The following is a 15,190-nucleotide window of genomic DNA, read 5'->3' as shown; positions in this document are numbered from 1 at the left end:
TAAGACGGCGTTGGGGGTAGGGTGGAGAGCACGGCTGTCACGCGCCAACCGGAGGGGCCTGGAGCGCGAGCTGCGCCTGCGCAGGAAGCTTTTAGGCGACCAGCAATTGCTGCATTCCTATAAGGTTCGGAAGTTGCTGCACCTTGTTTCTGTTCGGAGAATAATGAAAAGGTGTGGCTCTTCTGAGAGTGTTTTTATTCTGTGCCTTATTGGATCCCAGAAAAAACAATAACGAATAGTTTCTGGGTTTGTATCTGACCTCAATATGCTTTATAACCTTAAGCTTGAGCCCTAGGTTTCCTAATCTGTACCATGTGAAGAAAATTATTTCTTAATGTCAAATTAAGGAAATTGATGACTACTATGTTTATTGATGAATAAACGTTATGACTACTGTGTTCATTGAAGCAAAAGACACGTGGACTGACAAAAACATTTCTTATTTGTCCTTTGGGGAAAGAGGCACAGGATTAATATTAACAAATAATAGTTTACACTTAGAAATGTTTATCAGGTACCAGGCAATTTTCTAAGCATTTACATATATCAAATAAATGAATAATATTCTCCTTTTACAAATGAGGTTGGGTTGCAGAGAAATTAAGTACAAATTTTATTTAAGATCATATGGCTAATAATTGGCAGAACTGGAATTCAAATCCAAGCAATCTAACTCCAGAACCCATGCACTAACTACTACCATGTTTCCCTGAAAATAACACCTAACGGGAAAATAAGTCCTAGCATGATTTTTCAGGATGACATCCCCTGAACATAAGCCCTAATGCGTCTTTTGGAGCAAAAATTAGTATAAGACCTGGTCTTACTTTCGGGGAAAAATAGTATGATGTACTGCTTCACATTCAGTTGTTAAGGGATTCATGATGTTGGGATCATCCTGGCAAATTCAGTGCTGTAATCATTGCTGAGTGGGAAACACTTTCCACACTAGGTTCTTATTCTGTCAATTAGTGTTTACTGAGCACTTACAGTATTTTGCAATGAGTTAGGAGCTTTAGTATGTGTACAAGAGCTTACAGGCTGGAATAGAATTGCTACAAAGTTCCCGGTAAAATATCAGGGACTATCAAAGAAAAGAGATTACTTTTGGGTTTGGGGATCACATGTATTGTCTTAAATCTTGACTTCTCAACTATGCTGTAAATTCCCACAAGTCCTGGCCACACACTGAACCTATAGCATGACACATTAATAGTGATATGAAATCAGTGCTATATGTATGCGTTAATTAAAGCATATATATTATTAAGCATGTAAATGAGATAACAGACTCCTGTCTAAGTACTCTATGAAAATAAAACACGAATTTTTTTTTTTTTTACTGGTCTCCCCACCGAAGTCAGAAAACCACACTCCTTGATAAGTAGTTATTAACTAACACAGCACATTGATATAGTCTGCCAGGGATTATCTGCCCCACTGTTGAGTTTTATGTTGGCCTCACATCCCAGATCATCCTCTGCCTGCCCTCTGATCAGTTTCTCAGGGAATGCAAATTTGTTTCATATCAGGCTGGATGAAAAACAAGGGGAGTCAATATCATTTAATTCATTCTGGGACGAATTATAAGTGGCTTTTTTTTTATTGGGGAAGGGGTACAGGACTTTATTGGGGAACAGTGTGTACTTACTTCCAGGCCTTTTTTTCCAAGTCAAGTTGTTGTCCTTTCAATCTTAGTTGTGGAGGGTGCTGTTCAGCTTCAAGTTGTTGTTCTTTCAGCCTTAGTTGTCCTTTCAGTCTTAGTTGTGGAGGGCGCAGCTCAGCTCCAGGTCCAGTTGCTAAGTTGCAGGGGGCGCAGCCCACCATCCCATGTGGGAATCGAACCGGCAGCTTTTGGAGTTAGGAGCATGGAGCTCTAACCACCTGAGCCAACGGGCCGGCCCCATAAGTGGGCTTTTTTTATTAGCTGTTCTTTTGGAAAATTCATATTATCTCTTACCTCATGAACTCCATGGAAAATTGAGAGCTGTCTGCTGGGAAAGTAACACCAAAAGAATATTTCTTAATCCTACAACCCTAGTAATTCACATTTCAGAAAAAGCAAGATAAGAGAACGGAACTCATTGTGCAATTAGAAGAAGGAATAAGGTGGTTAGGGGCTCAACCTCACAAAGGACAGTCTTGCACATAGTAGATACTCAAGTATTTATTCAATATATGGATGAGTAAAATCCCAGATGAAACATGACGAGGAAGAAAGCAAAGTTGATTTCCTGTTTCTCCAAATACAGGGGTTCCTGGAATCCCCTATTGTCCTATTGAAATTTCTAAATAGAGCCAAAGAGAATGAGATATCCCTTGAACAGTGGTGGCGTGTACTTGCACTTTTTTTTCTCCCAGTGACAGATGACATCTAAGATTGGAATTGCCAAAATTCTGCTTGGTAACCTACATTCTAGGAGAAACAGAGTTTATTTGAAGAAGGAAAATCCTTCTGGACAATTGGAAGAATCTATTTACAACAAACAATATGATACTTGGATTGAAGCGAGTAATAGTCTTGCCATGTGTTTAAGTTGTACTTCCCTCCCTTGCATGAAGAGCAAAAGAAGTAAATTGTCGGGTGGCCGGATGGCTCAGTTGGTTAGAGCGCGAGCTCTCAACAAGGTTGCCAGTTCAATTCCCGCATGCGATAGTGGGCTGTGGCCCCTGCAACTAATGATTAAAATGGTGACAGGACTTGGAGCTGAGCTGCGCCCTCCACAACTAGATTGGACCACTACGTGGAGCTGATGGGCCCTGGAGAAACACACTGTTCCCCAATATTTCCCAATAATATTAAAAATATTTTTTTTTAAAAAAAGAAGTAAAGTGTCCAAGATAAGGTGACATAGAAGAAACCAAGAATTCTGATTTTCTGAGAAATGTTCTCAAGTGATTTTTAGCTAGCAATGTTAGTAGAGTTTCTTTGTCACTCCAAGAGTTGACCTATGACTCGCACAGTGGTTAAGAATGCTATAGTGCCTAAGTTTACAACTTAGCTCCAACTCTTTCCCTCACATATAGAAAGCGGGTAATTAAGTATCTAACTCATAGAATTGTTATTAACTCAGAGTTACTACAGGTTCCCACTCTGGTTCGTTATGGCCACTGCTTTCAAGCCCCATGATAACCTTGGGAAGGTTATACAGAGCTTAGCAGAGCCTGGTAAGTGTAACTGTTCTTTGTGCTAGACACAGATAACAGCCTTGTCCCCAGAGACCATCCCAGTGCAGTGTCCCTAAAGTAAGAGAGTTCCTAACTTGGAAATCCTCAGGAAGCCCTGTGTGTTAGTTCTCTTCCCCTAGGGAGCCATTCTCACCTCTGCTGAAGCTAAGACCACCAAAACGCAGGTTTGTTTCGGAGCCCAAAAATGATTTTATTTTCTGTGCTGCACAACTCTCTTCTAGCTTCTTTCCCTTTACTGTTTTCTGCCTGCCTCAGGCTCCTTATCTCTACAGGTATGTTCAGGAAGAGATATTGCTCATCCTGGCTCAATAAGAAAAAAAGCCCATGCAGCTTGCTGTTCAAGCTAGGTCTAGAATTAATCCCTAGCCTCTTCTTGCTCCACTTTCTCCCAGCTGGCTAAATCAAGCAATAACCCTAAAAGGGAATTTCAGGCTATTTGTGACTCTCCCCCACCTCTTCCGCCCCAACCCACACCACATTTAGAGAGGAGAGAGCAAAGCCCCTGGATCAGAGTAATCTGTTTCTAACCCACTTCCATTCCTAGGGATTACCTCCGCAGGAAGAGGGAGACAGAAAGAAATCTGACACCTTAGTGCTGGGAACTTGGGGAAGCTCCAGGAGTGCCAAGAGTCTGTAGGCATGAGGTCTGGAGCCTGGGAGCCTGTTCTCATATGCTGGGGTACCCTGTAAAAGGGTCCACAAACTTGAAAAGCGATGTCTAGAGAAGTGTTTGGCAAGAATAGGAACTCAGTAAATGAGTCGAATGAAAGAATGAAAATTGTATAGATTGTGGGCAGATGGAGGCAAAAATAATTTCCTGATTATACCTACAACCTCATGTCCTTATATGCACACCGATTTATGGCTAAAATCAATCAACCAACAAATAGGGAAGTGTGATATAGTGGGAAGGTCTCTGAGTTGGGAGGCAGGAGACGTGGGTTCTAGTCCCATCATTGATGACATTGATTTACCCTGTGGTTTTAGGCAAGTCACTTCCCATCTCTGACCACTAATTTTCCCCATTAAAAAAAAACACGTCTTTCTCTAGAGCCCTAAAAGCCTACCGTCCCATGTGATGTGTATTGAGCTCTTATTAATAATGCACAAAGGCCTGAGCTCATTTATATACTGGCAAGGACTCCCTTTGGGGCCCCTTGTGAACCAAGGACTCAGCACACCTTCCCTCTGGTCTATATTCCTTCCTCTACCTGACGTGGACCCGGGCATACAAACATGTACTTCCAGCTGATCATTCTTTTGGGATCCTCTCCCGTGTTTGGGCTTCCTTCCCAACTCTGGGATTGAAGGGAAGCTGTGTGAATGCAGGAAATTTCCACTAGAGGGTACCAAGGCTGCACTGGGAATCTCAGACTACAGGAAGGCCTATGTAAATCCAACAATTCCAGGATTTTTAATACCTCATCCAGAGATTTAAAGATATCTGTTTATTGCTCTTTACCTGCTCTGCTCGTAACTGCTCCTTGGAAGGCTTAAGAAGTCTCTACTATTTGACCTCATTTTGATTTGATTTGACTTCAAATCAAAGGCAGCTTGGTATAGTGGAATCTATGGGGACTCTGGCAGCTGATACAGACTCCACTTCTTCCAAACTCTATGAACGAATTACTTAAATCCTCTAAGTCTCAGTGTACCCATCTGTGAAACAGGGATCATAAAACTTACTTCGTAGGGCTATTGTCAGTACTATCACATGTGGACACATATAACTGGTAGACATTAGGTGCCTAAAACTGTTTTTGCACCAGAGGAGAGTTCTAAGAATTGCCACAAACTGGGAAGGGTGTTCAGGAAAGAGAGATGGATTTGCAAGAGGTGAGGACCTCCAAACAAGAAATGTGACTTTTTGCCATTTTGCTCTTGAGTCTTGTAGGTTTCCAGGCTAATGCTGCTTGGTCCTCCTCAGCCTTAGCCGTCAGTCCTCTTCTATCATCTGTGTCAGCCCAGCCATGGTGCTCTTCTGCCCTTTATTTATCCTGGTTTCCTTGGAGGTGCGTTTAGTTTCTATTTCCTACTCACCTGCTAGACAAAACGTCTCTTGTACTTTGCCCTGTGTTTTCTGATGTGACACATTTCCACCTGGTTCTGTTCTTCCCTTTTCCTCTCATCTCTCCTACGGTCACTTTTGGAGTGGAATGTGCCATCTGTTTCTGAGACTGAGCAGAAGTTTGGGAGAGAGGGAGGGAGAACATGTCAGGCCTTGCATGTCAGCAGACACGTTACAGCTGCAGGGCAAACCAGGGTGAAACCGCAAGCCAGAGGCCCCAGGGCAGGCAGCTGTGAGGCCCGCCCCTCGGCTCCTTTCTCATCTGTGTCTCACCCCAGAGGTTTCCTGGCAGGAGTGGGAGAGGTTGGTATTGAGTCCTTGAGCCCTGACTCATTCCCTGACCTAGTTGGGTGTTACCCAGTTATCTCCCAAATATCTCTCCACGGGCGGGTCTTTGTTAGCCACACAACAGTGTCATCCCAGAAGACAGAAGAGACAGAAGAGAAAAGCAGACCACCTATTTATTTCTTCCCCATCCAAGGATTCCAACAACAAACAAGGGGTTTATAGGCCTCATGGTTCTGTGGACCTCCCAGGACATTGGTTATACAATGAACAAAATCATCTCACGTTGCTACACTCACAGATTGGCTATTTTCCAGACTGCTTTATAGAAACAATCAAGTTTAACTTTCTCAAGAAAGAATAAAATTGTTATTTTATTTCACTTGAGCAGAGGAAGGGGCTGGGGACAGAGGGGACTGGGACTGAACACTGAGCCAGGAAGTGACTGGCCACTATCACACAGTGAGTCAGGGCCTATCTAGGCATATAACTCAGGTTCCCAACCCCACCCCAAATTCCATTCTCCTTCCCTCAGCCATGTTACTTATGGATTACAATAATGTTCTGGGCTTTCTGGATTTTACAAAAGTTCTTATAACCCCCAATTTCCTGAGGGTCCAATAAGGAATCAATTGCATTATGCTTATAGGCGTCATGTGTGTCCCTTTCACTATATGTCCTCTGGAAATCTGAGACCTATGTTTGTTGCCTCCTCGATAGGTGGTTGAAAACACTGTAGTTACCTAAGATTCAAGGAAAACCAATGCAGTGTAATAGTCTGTGATCCTGAGGTTAGAGCTCAGAGAGAGAAGATTCCATTTTTAAATCATTTGGTGGTATTCACATCCTATCCTTGTGAGTCACTGTACCTAGTCCTCCTTTATTCAAAGGTCCCAATCTTTCCCTAACTGGGGTCATGCTTCCTAAAGCTCTAACTGGGGTCATGCTTTCCTGGTTTCCAGGAAAGCAGATTTTAGCTTTATCCCTTGGCAGGGAGAAGGGTGTCATTGCATACAGGCCAGAGCATTCTTTCTGCCAGAGCTCCCCATCTGGAAGAAAAGAGAAAAAGTTTCATAGTTTCCATTAAGGCTGCCTAACGGGGAAGAAGGAAGAGTGAGCCATAAGGAGGGAAGAAGAAAGGTACAGGACTGGAACCTCAAGCTCCATAGTCTGAAAAGAATATCAGATCAGCAGGCCTGAAATCCAGGCCCAGCAGCGCTGCACCTTTCCCTTCCTCCTAACCCTTAGCCAGGATTTACTTTGCCCCCCCCCCATTCCTTTATCTTTCACATGTACTTCTCTGTCCTGCCTGTCCCACCTCAGAATTTTCCCTCTAGTCTTTGTTCTTTATGTACCTCTCTTCCAATTTTGTGCTTTCTCTACGGATGACTCTTAGATGCTCCTAGACAACTTCTTAATGCTTCTCAGAAAAATAGCATTGCAAAATTAGGAGGAGCTTTCTCATAACCTATGAGGTACGGAGGATGTTAGTGGGTCCAGGGAGCCTCTGAAATTGAATGTCAATTTAGTGTATATATACGTCTTTCTGGCAAGAAGGCCCATAGCTTCCATCAGGTTCTCATCCCTTCCATCCAGATCCTTTCTCTTGACCATGCAGTTCAGTGTTTTTCAGAATAAAGCTGGAAACCTACATTAATTTTGGAACCCAGATTATGACTTCCATTTTTAAAAACGAACAAAACAGAATAGAAAATATCAATGCCTATCACACATAGTAAGGACATTAGGTTTGATTAATTAATTGATATTTGATTAAAATGTACATATTATTTTTCCCCCAGTTTTGATGGATACTTTTGTTATTTATTTCATAGATCACCAACTTCATCTCCCTCCCTCCTTACAATGGGAATTTCATCTTATTTCCATGCTGAGTAGCGAAACAGTGACAAAGCTAATCAGAGTAAGCTACTCCAAAAACAGAACTAAGCCAACAGCTTACTTTCTTTCAACAGGCAAATATAAATATGTGCACTCTAGAATGCACAATGTTTTAGTCACTAAGAAATTCAAATGGGATCTTGGAGAATGTAGGCAAATCCAGGGTGTGGCAAAGATGAGCTGAGATGCTGTGCAGCTGATTTAAGGTTCCTGGTGCTGCATCTCTTGGCCACTAGTTGAATCTTGCCATGGGGGAAGATTTTAGCTAATACCGAGTAGAGATGCGGAAAGCACTAACTTGACTTAGGGGATGAGCGCAGGAACCAAAAGGCAGGAAAGTACTAAACATTGCTGAGCGTGTCCACCCCAGGAAGGACTTTACCTTCTAGGAGCTCTAAACTGGCACCACCACCGGTGCTCACATGGCTTACTCCTCCGTGTTCCATTTGGCACAGCAAGTGGCTGTGTCTCCACCTCCTCTGATGGTGATGGTGATGCAGCCCCTGGACGTGGCTTTCACCACCTCATCCATGAGGGCTTTGGTCCCTCGGGCAAAAGCTTCCCATTCAAATACGCCCACAGGTCCATTCCACACAATCTGCTTAGCCCTGGCAACAGCCTCAGCGTACTTCTTGCTGCTCTCAGAACCACAGTCCAAGCCCATCCAGCCAGCAAGTATGCCTGAGGCCACAGTGGCTTGGCCAGTCTTGGCATTCTCATCAAACTTGTCAGCAGTGACAGAGTCAACAGACAAGGTAATTTTCACACCATTCTTCTCAGCTTTGGACATCTTGTCTTTGACAGTCTTGGCTCCCTCTTCATCAAACAGAGACGTGCCAATCTCCATGTTGTTGAGCACCTTAAGGAAGGTAAAAGCCATTCCACCACCAATAATCATCTCATTGACTTCGTCTAGCATATTATTGATCAGTTGGATCTTGTCTGCAACTTTAGCTCCGCCCAGGATGGCCAGGAAGGGTCGCTCTCCAAGGCCTTGGCAGAGTAGTTCAGCTCCTTCTTCATCAAAAAACCTCCAGCTTTCTGTGGCAGATTGACTCCCACCATGGAGCTGTGGGCCCGGTGAGCAGTGCCAAAAGCGTCATTGACATATACGTCCCCTAGTTTAGAAAGTGAAGTTCGGAAGGCTTCTATTTTAGTTGGCTCGGCTTTAACCTTGTTCCCAGAAGCATCTTTTCCCTTGCCTTCTTCCTCCACATGAAAGCGAAGGTTCTCCAGCAGGATGACAGACCCAGCAGCTGGGTCAGCACAAGCTTTCTCCACTTCAGGGCCCACATAGTCCTTCAAGAACAAACATCCCTGCCCAGCAGAGATTTAAGTACTATAGCAACTGGCTCCAAGGAGTACTTGACAGGCATGGGGACGCCATCAGGCCGGCCTAGGTGACTCATAAGAACAACTGACTTGGCTCCATTGTCCAAGCAGAATTTGATGCTTGGAATGGCAACTTTGATCCTCTGGTTGTTCGTTATCTGGTTGTTCTTCATAGGAACACTGAAGTCCACTCTCGTAACGACCCGCTTTCCCTTCACTTTCAGCTTGTCCAGAGTCACTTGTTAGAGAGCGACATCTTGACAATATATCAGCAGTGAGAGGCCGGAGGCTCTAGACGGCGGTGGAGACGGCGGCTCTAAAATGTACATATAATGTTTGAATGCTACGTATGTAATCAAAACATCCAGCGCCATTCATTTAATAAATATTAAATGAATGAATATGAAATGAAGCTATAGATCTTCTCTAATCACTGGGGATCTAAAGATGGGAGAGACATGTTTCTGGCCCACAAGCAGCTCACATTTAGTAGGAAAGAGACAAGTCCACAAAAAATTGCAAAAGAATGATAAATGCCACTACAGAAGTAAGCACAAGGTACGAGGTGCAAAGGAGAAAGTATGACAGACCATTTGGGGAGTTCAGATGGGCCCACACTTGAGTTGAGTCTGGAGAGATGAATAGGAATTAACAGGGTGCATGGTAAGGAGATGTGAAATTCTAGACAAGAGGATTTTGATGTGCACAAAGACACAGCATTTTTTTTTTCAGGGAGAACACAGCTTTATTACGCCAGCGGGCTCAGCAGGATCCTTCCCAAAAGACTGAGAGACACAGCATTAAGACAATACAAGAAGGCCCGGGCACTCGCAATATAGCCAAGTGTGTTGTCTCTGTACAGTGGGGTCTAGCTGGAGAAGTTGGAGACTCAGGCTGGATCATGGAGAGTCTCCCACTAAATGTAGAAAATTCTAAATACCTTTAAAAGACAATCACCCAGATCTGCCTGGGCTCTCCCAGTGACAGGGAACCTAGAACTTCGTAAGGCAGCTCATTCTGTTCTTAAGCATCTGATTATGACAAATTTCTTCCTATATTGACGTAGTCTTTGCTTCTCTCTTTCACCCGGTGATTCTCATTTGTCTTCTGCAGCATTACAGAATGAGTCTATATCCTCCTCTACTAGGTTGAACCAAATGAAATTGCCATGTTAGAGATCAAAATGGTTGAATATTGGCAATTTCATAGTGTTAGCCTTATGCTCGACAAAATCAGCTATTTGAGGACAGCTAATATTTATCCACCTTAATCTTCTCTTCCCCATATTTAATATCTCTAAATTCCACCCATTCTTCCTCACCTGGTAAGTTACTGGATCCTTTTCCAACTTGATGTCTCACTGGGCATATATACTTGTTCATCAGTATCTTTTTTAATATGGGGCACTCAGAACTGGTCAGTTCACAACACAGTGAGACTATTGCCTCTCTGTTGATCTGAGCTTGTGTCTTTTCATGAAACTATGACTGCACTGGGCTTAGTGAGACTCAAACCTTTTTCATATAAAATGCTGTCAAGCCAGTCTCACTCCTTCCTGTACAACTAAATGTAAGTCTTCACTTTATCCCTGTCAAATTTCTTGTTGACATTTGGTACTTTGTTCTAATCTGTCAAGATGATTTTAAATCTTGCCTCTATCATCCATTCTACTAATTATCTTTCCGAGCTAGATCATCATCTAAGTTATTGATTTTAAAAAAATGTTTCATAGGACAGTGAAGCCTCTCTCTTTGTTGATATCAATCTTTTAATCAATATCCTTGAAAAGCTACTTTAAAATCAACAAAACTGTGATTACTCACGCACAGCTCCCCAGGCTCATTTTCCTAGCCCCATATTCCTGCTCTTTTACTACCTTTTTCTGATCTGTCCCTGGCCTAACTAAGCAAACCAGACCCACCCAGTTACCACACAACTGCAGATTTCTGTATAGGACTTACAAATACCAGGTGCTTTTGAAGAAATTATCAAGGACCTTTCCCTTTGCTAATTCCCCACCTTCTGTCATGCTGATCTTCCCTACATGCAACTCTGTGGGAGGCTTTGTAATTCTCAAGCCTCATTACCTCCACCAGCCACTCCAAACATGACTGTCTCTACATTCTTTTAGGTGTTTAAACTCTGGCTTGGACTTTGGCATTGGCTCTTCCCATTCGCTCTTTGTGTTTCTCCTCTGACTAGGATAGAAATCTGCTTTGGAGCTTGGCTATTAATCCATCAATAATATGTATAACCTTGCCTCAATCTTTTTAATGGCCACATAGTATTCCACTGCATAGATATACCATGCTGATGGACATGGCTAAAGGTGGTTCCCAAATTTCTGGTTTTATAAACAAAGAGGCCGTGAGTCTGTTTGCAAATACCAAGGTAGGATAAATTCCTGGAAATAAAATTGAAGGGTCAAAAATATGTCCATTTTTATCTTGACAGATAGTGCTAACTTGCTCTCCAAAGATTTGTACCATTTTACTTCCTTGGTGGTTTAGATCTCAGCAACAGAAGCAATTTTGAATTAAATGTACCTGTTCTTAAAAGATATCTTGCTATTATACTATAGGACATTTGAAATTGCTTTTAATTTTTCTTTTCTCCCTACTTCTCCCTCTTATTTTCTTCTCTGATTGCTCCACTCTGAACTCCAAATTCTTTGCACCCATTTAAATAAAGTAACTCTGCGATCTCTGGACCCTACTACTTAACTCTACCTCAGCCCTGCATTTGCACATACAAACCTCAGTACGGTAAACTTGTTGCCATCCAAAGCCATTCTCCTTAGTAATAACAATACTGAGCACTAACGTGTATTAACCTAGTTAATCCCTCAACAACCTAATGACACAGGTACCATTATTATCCCCACTGTGTGGGTGAGGAAACTGAAGTATAGAGAGATTAAGTAGCTTGTCCAAAGTTACACAGTTTAAAAATTGCACATAAACTATTTGAATCTTGACAGCAGGTCTCTAGAGAATGCCTTCTTAACCCATCCCTATAGGCAGACACCTCTAGTCTAGCACTTAGGTCCCTCTCAGATTCTACCCTAACTTTCTCAGTGATTCCTGTGATATGATTCAGGCTTTAACATCTATCCTGATCCTTATCTGGCCCAAAGCCTGTTCTATTAGCAGTTCGGCCCCCACAAAAGTGTTGGGGTGGGGGGAAACAAGTTTGAGGACTGCCTTACTTAGACTGAGGCAGAGGAGAAAGTGTGGGGTGGGATCACAGGCAGAGGGGACATCAGCCAAACCCTCCCCCTCTGCAGAGGTGTGGCCTTCATGTTCTGATCTTTGGGTGGGTCTCCCCAGACAGGAAGGGAGCAGTTGGCTTAGTCTAATTTTCCCTGGAACTCAGCATGCTGTGAAATTCAGGAGGTGGCTGAGGCCAATTTAGGCAAGTTCTATTCAATAAAGATTGACTGGGTCATAACAATGGGCTAGGCATTACTGCTAGGTTAGGGTACAACATAAATAAGTCACATTCCTTAGAAGTGAAGATAAGCACTTCAATTGCCAATTACCTACAGGGTGATAAATGCCTCAAGAGCTAGAGGCCTGAGTATATTGTTTGCAGTGAGAGAGCACAAGAGGAGAAAGGGGAAAAGGAAAGCAAGAATGAGGTGTTTATCCATAAGGGTTGGATTTGAAGGAAACAATCCAGATTAGAGAAAGAAATAATAACTCACTCTTAGAAAGGGTTTCTGGCAGAAGGGAGGAATCTTCAAGAGTACTAGTTCTTCAACTACAGGTGAATACCTTGCCTCTTTATCTAGAATGGTGAGGGGAAGGAAGGAGGGTATGTAGGCAAAGAGCAGTTAGGAAAAGTTCCAAGATCCATAGCAGTGGGGGGCAATGTTAATTACTCCTTTTTCTTGGCAGTTTTTCTGGAAATTGTGATGACAGCTGGTGGTGGGGAAAACCACTGAAATCACCAGTGACCACAACCATTTATCTGTTTCTAGGTGGCTGGCTATCACCTGAGCCATTCCAGATGACAGGCTGTTAGGGATATTTTTTTTTTCTCTTGTTCATTTAAAATAGTGAGGCTTTTATTGTTTTTTTGTTTGTTTATTTGTTTCTCGGTTTTGTTTTTTGAAGGTAGGAGGTAGGGAGGAATGAAGAGAGGTTCATTTTCCAAGAGCAATGAATAAGCAAGCTACCGCCTCTACATTAATCAGACATCTTCTTGCAGGATAAAAAGCTATGAACAAGAGACTCAGCCAGCAGAGAGACTCAGCTTCTGGTTTCAGATCTGGTGCAACTTACTGTGAGCTTTGGAAATTCACAACCTATCTGTACATCCATCCAGTTTCTCATTTATGCTGTGGGAACCATAAATTCTTGTCTCTCAATACTGTGAAAAAGGAAAGAAAGAAATAGTAGATAAACATTCAAAGGCGCAGGAAATAATATTTTGCAGATATGTATTTTATTATCCAATAACTTCTCAGACTGTTCCAGAAAAGTGAAAAGACGATGGCTGATATGCTATTTTTTTAAATGGATGCTGAGTGTTGCTAAGGGGCTTCTCTTGAGTAACTTCCTCCTCTTACAGAAATTCTGGCCATTTACAAATGTAGAAGGGCCAAAATAGAACCTAAGCATTCTACAACTTCTGGTTCTCAATAGACTCCACGTACGCATTTGGTTCTATCTAAATCATTAAAACATGGACCAGTTCTAATGAAGAGCATACTTATGAAGAAATATGGATAACACAAAGAGAAAGAAAAGGCAAGGACAGAAATCAACTGATGAACTACAAGTGGCCATAAAATCTGGAAACATAAGTGAATATCCACAACAAAGGGCGGGTATATGGATGTTACAACACAATACATGTTATGTTCAATAACGTTACATGATATAGTCAACATAATGTCCCTCATTAGGAATGTTTAGTTCAACGCGATGCACCATCCCACAGGGCATGCAGTGCTAGCAGAGTTTCTATTACTCCCTGCAAATGAGTCTGTGATGCTTTGTCTCATATAGTTTATCTCTGATTTTCATTTTCACTGAATAAACCTATATAGCCCAGAAGGGTTCAATCTGTAAAAAATAATCTATTATCTATGTTTCCAGGCTTATGGCTATCTTGTAGTTTGTCTACAAAGAAAAGCTGCAAAGAAAACACTAAAGAATACAGAGAAACATAGAGGGGGAAAGTAGAAACACAAAGGTTAGGACATGGGAACAAATTTGGGGAGGAAATTTCCAAATCCAGGGAAGAGAGAGAGAGAGAGTCCTCAGGAAAATGATGCAACATATCAAGGGGAAAAGACAATGAGAAAGACAGAAGGGTAGGTCAGGGAGAAAAAAGCATTCTTAAGAAGAATTTCCTAAACTTCACAAACTGTTGAATGCAGCCCTTATTAGCCAAAGCTGATGGATGTGAGCATAGTCGATTTTTCTACAGAAAATTAATAGAAAATAATAAGTTAAGACCTAGAAAAAACTTCAAAGATTATCTAGTCCAACATCTAATTTTTTCTTTCTTTTTTAAAAATGTATTTTTCAATTATAGTTGACATACAATATTATATTAATTTCAGGTATACAGCATAGTGATTAAACATTTGTATACCTTACTCCAACACCTAATTTTGTAGATGAAGAAACTAAGGCACTAAGAGGTCCTAGAGAGAGATGAAGGATTTGGGTGGCACTATTGGAAAGCCAGGAGGTCTGATGACTATCAAGGGAAAATAAGGCCTTTTAATTGTTCTTAATATGTAAATAAAAAGCATGATGGGAACTCATCTGCTCTTGAGTGGGCCACATCACATTAGGGAAGAGCTGAAAAGAAACTCAAGCTCTGTTCCTCCTTGTCTTGTTCCATTCTTTGGGTTCAATTACATTAGCCCTGAAGTTTAGAAAGAGATCACGGGAAGATCAAGTGTTGAGGAGGAAAGAGTGCCTGTTCTGAGCCAGACTGACTTGGGTTCTGGCACTGGCTCTGCCAGTTACTAGCCACTGAGATCCCAGGAAAGTCATTGAATCCATACATTTCTCAGTTTTCCAAAATGAGAATAACAACATATACTTCATGTAGGACTTGGGGGATAAGTAAAAGAATACATAGTATAAAGTGTACAGCAAGTCACCAAAGCGATAAAAATGTCCAATATGAAGAAAATTTTCCTTACCAGGAATCAAAGAAATAATTAAAAAAAAAACATCCATGAGATGCCACTTTCACCTACCAAATTAACAAAGATTAAAAGAAAATGAAGCTAATAATGCTGGAGGGTATGGAAGGCGATATCCCCATTTATTGATGAAAGGAGTATAAATTGGTACATTCGTTTCTGGAGGTCAGTTTGGTAATGTATATTAAAGCCTTAGAATTGTTCACACTCTTTGATCCAGGGCTTTACTTCTAGATATTTAG

The 15,190-nt window shown here is 41.9% G+C and overlaps 1 pseudogene across 1 annotated transcript; it reads right to left on the bottom strand.

Annotated features, from left to right (window-relative positions):
- Positions 1-7,785: 7,785 nt before the first annotated feature.
- LOC308488290 (phosphoglycerate kinase 1-like) lies at positions 7,786-9,032 on the bottom strand (annotated as a pseudogene). Its single transcript has one exon. The product of its transcript is annotated as a phosphoglycerate kinase 1-like (transcript).
- Between the last annotated feature and the right edge of the window lie 6,158 nt (positions 9,033-15,190).

Source organism: Rhinolophus hipposideros, assembly GCF_964194185.1.
Source record: "Rhinolophus hipposideros genome assembly, chromosome: 20".
Classification (NCBI taxonomy): Eukaryota; Metazoa; Chordata; class Mammalia; order Chiroptera; family Rhinolophidae; genus Rhinolophus; species Rhinolophus hipposideros.
This window is presented reverse-complemented; position numbering and strand designations above follow the sequence as displayed.